Here is a 13,505-nt window from a genome sequence, read left to right as displayed (position 1 = left end):
GGGCCAAGCTACACATGACGAATGACACTTGAACAGCAAGTGTATTTCTCCCTGTTCACTTGCCCTCCACTCAATCCACTTGCCGTTCAAGTGTCATTCGTCATGTGTAGCTTGGCCCTGAGACAAAGCTGTTCAAATGGAATCAAGACAGAGCAATTCAATACAATATTTCATAGCTGCTTAATCCTAGTTTCCAATTCTATTGAATTAAGCTAATACCCGGTTAAAATTACTTTCAACCTAAACAGTGTTCTTCTCACATGCCTAGTCCAGAGAACCCAACCCAGAAAGAAAAGATAAGCGAGGGAGAAAAAAGTGAGGACTTAGTGGGGAAGGATTGTCAGGATAGAAGGGCAGTGATCCCTAGCCAGGAGATGAGGAAGCTTTGAGTGAAGAACTGCAGGGTTGGCCTGTCAAGATTGACGAATGGAGAATCTAGGAGACGGGGGTAGCAGATAGAAAGATGTGGAGGGTCCTGGGCTTCCCAGAGCCACCAGGGCCTTTGGACAAAGATTCCATCTGCCCCCACCATATGACCCTGATCCAAACGAAATATCATAACAAAACAAATCACTTGAGTCGGCGTTACCATCCTATTATATAAAAGGCAAGCCATGTTGCTGATGACTCACCTTTTATCCTGATGCGCCTCCAGAGGGTACTACCGTGGCAGGAAGGCCAGGCGAGGTAGCCCACCCCTCTGGAGGGCATTCTGTTCTCTAGAGCCCATTTTTTTAAAAACAGGCTTCGTTGCTCATGAATCTATAATCATTAACAAATTGGTGTGTCCATCCAATAAAATAAAGCTTGTCTGAGCAGAATTACATAGTTTGCAGAGAAGCATGGAGTGTAGGAGCTTGCGTGACATAGTGTGTTTGGGAAAGAGAAAATAAATTTACACTCAGAGCCTTAGTCAAGGTTTAGAAAAGGGGAGTAAGAGTTCTTTATTGTTGGAAATATCGGCCTCTAGATTTCCCTGGGTGGCCGAGTTGCAGCCTGCGGGGTGTTGGAGGGGTGTGGAGGCATGATGGCTGCCATGTTGGCTTTCCCAGCAGCCTCTTGTGCTCGACCCTGCTCCAGAGAAAATTTACAATCCCAAGCTTGGGGCCAGCCAGATGAGTGACTGGGGAGCATATCCAGGGGATCAGACATGGGAGGCGCATTTGCACCTCAAATCCAGCAGCAGGGCTTAAATTGGGCCTCCTTCTCTGCCTCTCCTCACTGCTCATTTTGTTTGCAAGGTGAGAGAAGCTGCGAGCAGGGTTGTGGCACTTGGTGGCAACAGCAGAATCGACAGCATGTGTGGAATCGGGCAACTGCTCCCATGGCGGCCTCGCTGTGTTTCTCGGCAGCGGCTCTCTTTGGTGGCGGCTTCTTCCATCTGCAGCAGCTTCTTTTCCACGGTGGTTATTTTCTCGATGGCAGCTTCTCTTTTGTCTGCAGTGGTATATTGTCCTTGACAGCTTTCTTCTTCTCAACAGCCCACCATTTCAGCAGCTGTCTCCCAGCTTTTGTCACAATAAAATAAAATAAGAAGAAACAAAAATACCAGCAACCAGGAGGGCAAAGGCTGCCCCTTCCAGAGCTCAGGCTGCACCAAAGCCTTCTGCACAGTCTACTGGCCCCAGGGGACAGTCATGGGGCTCCTCTTGGCACAGGTATACCCAGGCTACACCTGTGGCACAGCACAGTACTGGAGGTAAAGAAGGCCACAACTTTATTGAGATTACAGCTCAGGGAGCGAAGGCACACACAGGGCATGGATCCAAGCATTGACCAACCTGCCTGCCAAGTTGATGACCTACATGCCCCCTCAGACCCCTGCTGAGGGGGGAACCATGAGATGACAGCCAGTGGGATGCCACATGGGTATACACCCCTGTGTGAAACATCCCCTGCCACCAGGGAGTGAGGCGGACTGACAGCCCCTGTCTGGGCATGCATCGGCAATTCCTCGCTCCCCAGACACAGTATGGGGATCCCCATAATAGGGAAACTGAGCCTGAGGGCCCTGTTTCCCCCCAAACGGATCGGTGCCCAATGTCAATCCGCCACAAGAGCCACAAAATGTCTCACCACTAGTGTTCCAGAGCTGCAAAACCAACCAAGAGGGCCCCTCAGTATCCTATAACAACACATCCAGACCCCAGCTGGATGGCATTACCAGGCAAGAACCACCACCATTCCACAAAAGCAGACCAGAGAAGAATCACCCCATGGGACTCCACCAGCCATCCCACAGCCTCTGCCCCCTGCATCCTGTTCGATCGAGGTTGGGCACCATGACCTGTTCTAGCTCATTGTCCAAGGAGGCACATGCTGAGCCAGGGCTCCCTGAGGAGTCCCTCCTGCTGATCCTGAAGAACTGCAGGAGACCCACACGGTCACTGCTAGGATCCATCATGCTGGCACACCCCTCCAGGTCCTGGCCACCTTGCCACTGCCGGACCTGGCAGCTACCATCCCCTCCAGTAAGGCTTCACTGGAACCATCTCAGAACCATCTCAGAATCAGCGGGGAGTTTGGGCTGCATCAATGTAGCTTGGCACCTGCAGTTGTACGGATCCACCCATCTGCAGCAGGGAAAAGACCCCAGGCCATCCAGCTGATGACCACCTCTCCCAAGAAATGGGTGGAGGGGGACAACCAATAGCAAGGGCATGCCCTCCAAGAGGGGGCTCCTGCATGACACTCCCTCCATGCATGGTGACCCCTGCTCTATGCCCAGAGGAAGCTGAAAACCTCCAGGACCCTTGAGCCAATTGGACCTGGAGGAAAATTCCTTCCTGACCCCAAATTGGTGATCAGCATTACCCTGGGCACATGAGAAGGGGCCTCTAAGCTAGACCCTACACAAACTGCTCTAGATGCTGGGGGCGAAGCCCCATGCCCTCTGGAAAAATCAGCATATGTACAGCCACGGCTACAGACATCAATCTGGATATGGACATCAGGTGACTAAGGCCAAATACTAAGGCCCCATCTAAGAGGGCTGCAGGATGGAGGAAGCAAACAATCCAAGAACTCCCTTGAACTTGTGAGTGGTTACAAATTTCTGCAGCTCACTGCTAACAGTGCATCCATCCAGGATGCACTTGAAGAACCAGTCCCTTAGGGTTCAGCAGTGCGGATTCCATGTCCTGCAGCATACTGGGCTGAAGAAAAAAGTTGTTAGCAGACAAAGCAAGATGAATTTATTTATAGGGTGCATGAATAAGAATTCAGGGCTACCTCCTTAGAATGCTTGATACAGTGTGCACACCATTGAACAGCGTCAAATTGTCCCAGACTCCCCCGAGAGCATTTCACTGCAGCGATATCCCGTTTCAAAAGTAAATAATTTAATGCATGCTGCAGCTGCATATCTATAGCTACATGCACCTATAATTATCTAACTATCTACCTATACAAATATATTGACTGATCCTAAAGGAAACTTGGAGGTGAGAGAAGAGAAAGCTGGGGATTATTTATTTATGCTCAAAGAATGATGAGAACTGCAAGTACATGGAGGGGAATGAACATGGTGGTAGAAACCTCCCTGCACTCTGTGTGAACTCCCATCCTTCCTTCATTTATATTACCAACTATGTACTGGGGCAAGCACCTTTACAGTAGGCTTGCTGGAACTGCAACTTAGTGTTCATGTTCCTAACATCAGACCACAATTCTGTACATGTTCTGCCGGGATATGTCCACGGAACAGAATTAAGGCTAAGGTACTAGCTCACTACAAGTATTATGTGCTACTATGGGGTGCAGAGCACAGAAGCGTCTAATACTGAATCCCTAAAAGGATATGGGACATGCTATTCTATTATTCCCATTTTCCAGAGAGGCAAGAAACACTGCGTCTGATTGCGAGGAAGAATCTGCCCTTCCAACCATGGTTATAAGGATTTCAAACCCTTCTACAGCAGCAAATGCTGTGCCATTCCTTCATAAGAGCATACCGTAATGCTCCTCTCCTCTCCATCTGATGAAGAGAACTGTGATTCTCGAAAGCTTATGCTACAATAAAGTTGGTTAGTCTTAAAGGTGCTACTGGACTCTTTTTGATTTTGCTACTACAGACTAATATGGCTAACTCCTCTGCATCTATGACCTCTCCAGTTTGGAGAACTTGCAACGTGCCATTACTGGCAAATCTCCACACACCCACAAATCTACCAATGCATGCGCTGAGTAACTGAGTTAATAAACGTGCATCAACTACACAGCACTAAACGTGATCTACCTATTCAGGGTATTATACTCTGAAGTAAGGAAAAGTGAGGGACTGTGTCACTGCGAAATCTGCAAAGAAGTAACCAAAATGTGTGTTGGCGAAACTATAATCCATACCCCTGTGTGGGAATCTGGCAGTGGGTGCACTAGAAAGAGATGGGTCCACCTTGCACAATGTGAGAGCCAGTTTGGTGTAGTGATTAAGAGCATGGGACTCTAATCTGGAGAGCTGGATTTGATTCCCCACTCCTCCACTTGAAGGCAGCTGGGTGACCTTCGGTTAGTCACAGCTCTCTGGAGCTCTCTCAGCCCCACGCACCTCACAAGGTGTTTAGTTATGGGGATAATAATGGCATACTTTGTGGGCATTAAGTTGTCCTGAAGGGCAGTATATCAATCAATTGTTGTTGTTAATGCCACCAGGCATAGGACCATGCCTAGCCTAAGACACTAAAATGGTAGCTCTGCAATGAGTCCCATGCACAACTGTACGAGATATTCACTTGTGAACCTAGCCACCCGTCTTCTTCCAGGCCGGCAGTTAGTGTAGCCAGGGAACAAAACAGTAGCTCAAGATGCCTGTACTGAACCTCTTAGGCAGCTGTCCGGCTTGGAATCTCTTTTCTAGCCAGTGACCTAAATCTGGTATCGAAACCATGCCCGAAATTTTAAGTGAACCCGTCATAACAGAGGGACAGAGATGCCAATCTGATACTGCAAATTAAAAACCTAAGCTCAGCGTCACCTTGGACACCCACAAACTCATTCCAGCATACCCTGGGTTTTTGTTTGTTTGTAAGTTTGTTTGTTTTTTTAACTGAGAGCGGGACCACAAGTGACGCCTGACACAGGTTGGACACTAGTCAGCTTCCCTCAAGTTTTGATGGGAAATGTAGGCATCCTGGTCTCGCAGCTTCGCTCTCTGACTGCTGTCCAATGGACTTTTCAACTGTCACTTGTCCAACATTCCGCCAAGCTGCCTACATTTCCCATCAAAACTTGAGGGAAGCTGACAAGGGTCCAACCTGTGCCTTTTGTCACTTGTGGTTCTGCTCTCAGAAGTCCCTTCACTGAGCAGCACTCTCCAACTTGCATGCTGGAAGTTTTTTAAGTGCCACTGGCAATTTAATTCATTTTATCTGTACAGTATGCCTGCATTTTATCTCTGCAATTTAAAAACAGAATTCCTTGACATGCAACATACTTTAACGAAATGTATTATACTTATTTAAAATTCCTGGAAAACATGAATGCATATTTATTTCAATAAATGCTGTTGGTGAGAATTAAACCGTCTCTGAAAGCTGGTTACAGGTTTAACTCACATTATAGCTGTGTCTGAAGAAGTGAGCTGTGGCTCACAAAAGCCCATATCGTACCATAAATTTTGTTAGTCTTATAGGTGCTACTGAACTCTTGCTCTTTCTACTCTTGCTCGAGGAGCCCTCTCACCGTTCCTGCTGTTGCCGCCACTGCAAAGCACCCACAGCCTGCTTGCTGCTGTCCCTCTTGCAACCTATTCCTCCTACGGTTCGCAGACCGCTGCCAGAGCCTTGCATGGTTTGTGGCCAGTGCCAAGGGTTCCTGCATCCTGCAGGCTGCTGCCAGAGCCTAGCACTGCCCGCAGGCTGCTGCTGCCTCCTTCTGTGAACAACAGGCCACCAGAGCTCACACAGCTTGCAGGCCAACACCGATTCCTCCTGCAGCCAGCAGGCGGCTCACAGGTGACCTGTAGACTGGCGCCGATTCCTCCTGCAGCTCACAAGTGGCTCGCAGGCCACCTTTGAGGCTCCTATGTCCTTCAGGCTGCCACTGGAGCTCCTGCAACCTGCCGGCTGGAGCCGATTCCTCCTGCATCCTGCAGGCTGGTGCTGGAGACTTGTGCAGCTCACAGGCCAGCATCAATTCCTCCTGCAGCCCACAGGCAGCTCACAGGCCAGCACCGAGGCTCTTGCATCCTGCAGGCTGCCGCCAGAGCCCCTCCCGGCCTGCAAGCCAGCACCAGCTCCTCCCATGACCCACAGGCTGGCACTGAGGCTTCCCACATTCTGGAGGCCGCTGCTGGAGCCCCATGTGACCCACAGGTCACACCAACTCTTCCCATGACCCGCAGGCTGGCGCTGAGGCTTCTGCATCCTGCATGCTGCCTCTGAGGCCCTGTGTGGTCCACAGGCCACACCAACTCCTCCTGTGACCTGCAGGATGCCGCTAGAGCCTTGCACAGCACACAGGCTGCCACCGGAGCCCCATGCAGCCCACAGGGCACCGCCAAAGCCTCACCTATTCTGCAGGCCACTGCCAGATCCCCGCGCAGCTCGCAGGCCAGTGCTGACTCCTGCTGCCAGGAGCCAAGTGCTGAGGGGCAGAAGTAAGCCTCCAGACCAGGGACTCACACCAGATGTACTTGGGCATGCACCCTTGGTCATTCCTTGCCCCTCACAACAGGGCGGCCACCATGTCGTCTCCCCACCTGCCTCCTCCATATCTCCCACAAACTGGCCCCCAGATGAGCCATTGCTTCTTGTAGGCTACTTAACTTTTCATCTGGTCCATGCTATAGCACATAGGGGGTTTATATTGGACAGGTTCATATTCTTGTGTATGGTCTCTGGATAGCACCTTGATGCTCCAGCCCTGTATGCCTCTACTCTGTTTCTGATTATGTATTTGGAGGGAAACTTTAACCTGTTTGTTTTGCTCTCATGAAGTAGTTTGCTAATGAAACAGGTCTCTTCAGAACTGTGTATTGGAGTGCCGTATTTCTTTCCAGCAGACTGCATATATTTATGCTAGCTCTTGGGAATATTCATATGTTTTCCTTCAGAGAGCACCCCAACAATCTCTGAAGAAGGGAGCTTTGACTCTCGAAAGCTCATACCTTTGAAATCTAGTTGGTCTTTAAGTTGGTATTGAACCCTGATCATGCTCTTTGACTGGAGATCCATGCAGCTATCCACCTGAAACGATCCCCAATAATGTAGGCACCTCTGAAGTATTTATTATTTGCATATCGTATTTTCCTCTTCTCTATGCAAATACATAAAACATTTTAATTCTCGGAAGCTAGAAACCTTGATGATTTCTTTTGAGGAAATTAACCCTTATGGTATATATTATTTGTTTGTTCATTTAGTACACATTTCCCTCCCTTTGATATGATAGCTCAGAGTAGAACATTTTTCATCTGTTTTATCTTCTGTGAGAGAGAATGACCAGCTCAAGATCATCCAGTGAGATCTAAGGTCACTGGGGGATTGAGGATTTGAGTGTGGGTTTAATTCTAGATTCCAGAGTCTACTTTCAGAGGAGTTAGCCGTGTTAGTCTGTAGTAGCAAAATCAAAAAGAGTCCAGTAGCAGCTTTAAGACTAACCAATTTTATTGTAGCATAAGCTTTCGAGAATCAAGTTCTCTTCGTCAGATGCATGGTACAGAAACTGGTCAAATATAGAAGAGCGGGGGGGGGAGGAGAGAGAAGATGCAGTTAGGGGGGGAGAGGGAGGATGCAACCAAAACATTCCTTTGCTAGTAAATGTAAACATCTCCTTTTGGTGTGCAGGTCAGTTAGCTTGGGTGAGGCTTCAAAGGAGTTTGCCGTGTTAATTAATTACATTAAAAGTTACATTAAAAGTTACAGTACAAAAGAGCAAGAGTCCAGTAGCACCCATAAGACTAACAAAATTTGTTACAGGGTATGAGCTTTTAATAGCCACAGCTCACTTCTTCAGATACAGCTAATTTTATCATTCTAGCTATCTGAATGATACAGCAAGCTGTATCTGAAGAAGTGCAGTGTGGCTCACGAAAGCTCATGCCCTACCACAAATTTTGTTAGTCTTATAGGTGCTACTGGATTCTTGCTCTTTTCTACAGATATAGACAAACACGGCTACCCATCTTGCTTTTTTAAAAGTTAGCCTTTAGAGCAGAGTTCCCCAATTTGTTGCCCACAAGCAACACCAGGGCACCCCCTGACACCTTTCCCAGTGAATGCCATGTGTTTAGTGGAATTTGTGCCCAACTAGATTTCTGATTGACCATTGGAGATCTGATTGGCTATGCAGATTTTTAAAAATTGCTTTAGTAGCAGTTGCCGTTGCATCACAAGGATCTTCACTGCATGGCTGAAGGTAAGCTGTGTGTATGCAAGAAAATATTTTTGAGCAATATGTTCGTTTAAAAGGCATTCTGTTAATTAGAACTGCCTGAAATGTTAAAGAGTTACTACTAGAATCATTCATGAATTCACTCCCTTGCATTTTGTGTTTGGGTTTACCCCTTGTGGCAGCCATTTTGTGGTTGCACCCATCACCCTATCTCAGAATTCCAAGGGTGCCTGCAGGCTCAAAAATGTTGGGGATCCCTGCTGTTGAGACTGTTTAGGAGATGCTGGAGCAGCATTTGAATGAGATTAAGGGTGGGAATGACACTGGAATGAGATTAATGTGTCAATTAACAATAATGTATGCTTCTTTATAGAATTGTGACACGAGTTCCTGGGTGGAAACATGCTGAATGAGTGTTACTTTTAGCCCAACTGGATCTTTTACTCCGGAGGACTGTTTTGTAGCTGAAATGATTTAGATAGATGTTAATGTTGACATATATTTTTCATTTGTGTGACTGTTAAAATTGAATCAGTGTATTCTTGAAATTTTGTATTATTGAACTGATGGAAATGAATCCCATATAAATGATAGATTTGTGGAACTTTACTGTGTAATTCACAAACTAATCCATTGTTGGTTAACACAACAATTTTATCATCAATTTACAACTGCTGAGCATGATGCGACCATCGTGAAATTCCCTTGTAGTAACGGAAGCCAATAGTATTCCAACATAGCAATGTAGCATAATACCATCACTATTCTTGTGGTAGCTACCTATGGAACACAGTCGACTCAAAAGCCAAAAATAGATGACATTATGGTGCTGAACAGAGATGTAGTTGGAATCCTTTGCAGCCTCACAGGTTGAAACTGCTTTGGATCTATTTTTGACGTTTTTGATGGATTGGGTTATCTGCAAATGCTGAGTGAATCTTGACTTCTTGATTACGGGCCTGTTGTTAAGGGTTTTCATATTTTGTTGCCTGCCTGTTGTGTGCTGTGAACATGCAGTCAGGTTTCAATAGCAGAAGTAGGATTAGGAGGAGGAGGAGGAGTAATAGTAATAGTAATCAGCAGAGATAGTATAACAACTGGACAGTTGCAAGCAGCCACACTACTTGGAATATACCGCATACTGAGGAGACACCTCACTGACTCCTAGACTCTTGGATAAAATCGGAGTTGGTGAATCACCAAAAAATTCCAGCTCAAACATCTGGAGGACTGTGATAACATCAGATCATCATCATCATCATCATCATCATTATCATCATCATCATCATAGTGGTGATGGTGGGGCCTGGAGATCTCCTGGGTTTACAACTGATCTCCAGATTATAACAACTGATCTCCAGATTACAGACATCAGTTCCCCTGGAGACAATGGGTGCTTTGGAGGATAGACTCTGTGGCATCATATCCTTGCTGAGGTTCCTCCCCTCCCCAAACCCCACCCTCTCTAGGTTTCACCCCCAAATCTCTAGGAATTTCCCAACACAGAGTGGGGAAACCCTAAGGGACAGATGAAGGTTGCAGTTATGGAGCTTTTATAGAGTGCTCCATGGCAGAATGAGGAGAAAAATTGATGTGCCGGATGGGAAAGAGAAAAAATTCCTACCTGGCCCTGATTAATTAGCAATTAGCTAAACCTGCACTACTACCAAACATGAGGCAACTGCAGGAACCTGAGGGGTGGAGACACCTGTTAATGCATCTGGCGCTGCCCCTGGCTCAAAGAGCTGGATGGCCTGGAAGGAGCTTTCTACATGATGCAAACTGCAGGGCTGAGAGGGCAGAGCTGCCTTATAAGGCACCTGACTCCACCCTCACGCTCAAGCCCCGGATAGAGAAGCAGTGTCCTGACACTTTCTCCACAGGGGCAGCAAAGATGGCCCCCAGCCTAAGCAGCTGTGCTGCAGGCCAGGAGGGGGTGGATTCTGTGGCAAGTTTATTAATTAGCAGGGATGTATGGAGCTGTTTTGCCCATCTCTGAATTCCTTTTCCAAAATGTTGTATCTGAATGATTCATCCATGCTAGCATTATGTTATTTTTTATTATTATTATTGATTTATTTTATTTGGCTTATATCCTGCCCTTTCTGCATTACATAAAAGCAACAGCTGATCCTTCTCTACTGCAGATGCCAGTCAATACTACTGGAAACAAAACTTCCCCTTCCCACTGATAATGAATGTTTCCATGTCATTTGTTGAATGCCTCCTATTTCTGCACTCTCTGAATTGATGCAATCTGACCAAATTGCTTTTTCTTGCTATTCACATTCATAGTTAAAAGCCTTCCTGCTTCCTTCAGGTTAGGATGGCAAAATATTTGCACACAAACAGAGCAAGCAGGTTGGTTAAGTGGAACTGTTGATCTTTCATTGTTCGTTTCATGGTCAAACAAGGCGCCGTTCTTCTTTGTAGGTGCCTTTCCTTAGATTTGGGCATCCACGTGGTGGTCATGAAGCAACCATGTAGAAAATGCGCGTAGAGAACCTCTTGAGAAGACAAGCCAGAGAATCTTTCCTTGCCAAGATCTCTTCAAATTTCTTTAAGTGAGCTCTGTGCATGTGCAGGATTCATATGTGACATCCTATTACATAAAAGGCTAAGTGTATTCAAGACAACTCACTTCCTACACTGGTGCACCAACAGAGGTGCTGCTGCGGAGGGAAGCCCAGATGAGGCAGCCAGACCTCCAGAAAATCCCAGGTCATGATCAGACATGGAGCCTGCCCCCCACCTTCACCCAGCTGGGATCAGGAATGGACAGCAAACTATGTATATGACCGTGCCCAACTAACTATGTAAATGAAGTACTATAATGGTTATGCTGAATCTTCAAAATTAATTTGAAAAAACTTTAAATACCATTCAAAAGCACAAAGCAGTTACACTCGTATTATATTTATTGCATTGAAAATCCTCAGTGGCATTTGCAATATGAAATAATGTTTTGGTATAAGAAATGTTACTAACTGTATATGAATGACACATTTGAATATTTGAATGAAACCGTCTTATGCACGTACAGAAGAGTGTGATATTGCCATTTGTGCTTTTGAATGGTATTTAAAGTTTTTTCAAATTAATTTTGAAGATTCAGCATAACCATTATAGTACTTCATTTACATAGTTAGTCAGGCATGGTCATATACATAGTTTGCTGTGGATTCTTTCCGTGCCTCTCTCTGTTTGTATTTTTCGGGATCAGGAATGGAACAGGTGGCAATGTCTGCCAGGCACCGTCACCCAGCTGGGATCAGGAGCAGAGCAGGTGACAATGCCTGCCACCCACCTTCAACCAGCTAGGATCAGGAGCATAGTACATGGTAATTCCCACCCACCCCCACCTTCACCCAGCTGGGAACAGGAGCAGGGCAGGTGACAATGTCCACCCTCTGTCTTCACATAGATGGGATCAGGAGCAAAGCAGGTGACAATGCCTGCCCTCCATCTTCACCCAGTTGGGGTCAGGAGTGGAGCAGGTGGCAAAGTCTCGCTCCCCTTCACCCAGCTGGGATCTGGAATGGAGCTGGTGGCAATGCCCACCCACCACCTTCACTCAGCTGGTATCAGGCACTGAACAGGTGGCAATGCCCACCCATCCAGCTGGGATCAGAAGCAGAGCAGGTGGAAATGTCCATCCCCACTTCACCCAGCTCGGATCAGGAGCAAAGCAGGCAGCAATGCCCACTTCCCCTTCACTCAGGTGGGACCAGGAGTGGAGCAGGTGGCATTGCCCACCCCCGCCTTCACTCAGCTAGGATCAGGCATGGAGAAGGTAGCAATGCCCCACCCCCACCTTCACACAGCTGTTATGAGGAGCAGAGCAAATGAAATGCCCACCCCCTTCACCCAGCCGGGATCAGAAGGAGAGCAGATGGCAATTCCTAACCCCCTTCACCCGTCCAGGAGCAGGTGAGGAGCAGGTGAAAATGCCCATCCCCTTTCATCCAGTCTTGATCAGGCACATGCAGGAGGTAATCTCTGCCCTCAACTTCACGCAGCAGAGATCAGGGGTGGAGCAGGTGGCAATGCCTGCCCCCATTCACCTGGATGGGATCAGGAGATAAGCATGAGGCAATGCCCGCTCCCCTTCTCCCTTCCTGGTTCAGGCTCAAAGCAGGAGGCAATGCCTGCCCCCATTCAACCTACTGGAATCAGGCATGGAGCAGGTAGTAATGCCCCCCCTTCACCCACCTGGAATCAGGCACAAAGTAGGAGGCAATACCCATCCCTTCTTCACCCAGCCAGAATCAGAAGCAGAGCAGGTGGCAATGCCCACTCCCTCTTCACCTGGCTGGGATCAAACACAGAGCAGGTGGCAATGCCTGCCCCCCTTCACTCAGCCAGGATCAAATGCAGAGGAAATGGCCATGCCCAATCCCCTGCCTTCATCCAGCCAGGATCTGTGATGGAGGAGGAGGGAATGCCCACCAGCCCTCCCTTCCCTTTCAAGAGCACATTGTATTATTTACCACAACGGACTTCATTGCTAGTTGTATACATAACTAACAAAGACTATCAAGCAACCTTTGTGAACCTAGTACAAAAATGACTGAAAACGTTCTCACTTATTTCACTACATGGATCAATTATATGGAATGACATACCATACTGAGAAGATCTTTGGAAAGCTTGAACCCTAACCGCCAAACACTTCCAATGATGGGCAGCCGGAGAGGCCCAGGAGGGTAGGTCCTCCGTGGCGACAGCTGCTTCAGAAAGTGCAGAATTAGGAGGCATGCCAGCAGGGCGATCAGGATTCCCTGTAGTCCCAACATTGTCCTTGCTTCTATTTCTCTGTCTTTGTATCTGTCACCTGGATAGGCAGAATGTTCTTCCTCTAGTGGCTTTTCTTTCCTTCCCGATGGTTGCCACTTATCTCAGTTTTCTATTGACGTCCTTTTTATACAGAGCTTAATGCACAGGACATCAGCAGGCACCACTGCAAACTAGTTTTGGAATCTTGGCATGTATTATGGGAGCATATGTAACCAACAATATATTTAATTCTAGTTAATTAATTATGAGGCAGAGTTTTACAACCTACAGGTGTAAAACACCAATGTTGTTCTTCGAAATTTCTGAAAGATTGCTACGTGCTTATGAAATGTAGATAACTTTTTATATAGCATGCCCTTTTATTTCTGCTTTTTCCT

The 13,505-nt window shown here is 47.0% G+C and overlaps 1 long non-coding RNA gene across 2 annotated transcripts in view; it reads right to left on the bottom strand.

Annotated features, from left to right (window-relative positions):
• LOC129332033 (uncharacterized) overlaps positions 1 to 13,505 on the bottom strand; it is a 29,082-nt gene that overhangs the window by 5,259 nt on the left and 10,318 nt on the right. The gene's annotated exons all lie outside the window — the stretch shown is intronic.

The sequence above is a fragment of the Eublepharis macularius genome, chromosome 6 (assembly GCF_028583425.1).
Source record: "Eublepharis macularius isolate TG4126 chromosome 6, MPM_Emac_v1.0, whole genome shotgun sequence".
NCBI lineage: Eukaryota > Metazoa > Chordata > Lepidosauria > Squamata > Eublepharidae > Eublepharis > Eublepharis macularius.
This window is presented reverse-complemented; position numbering and strand designations above follow the sequence as displayed.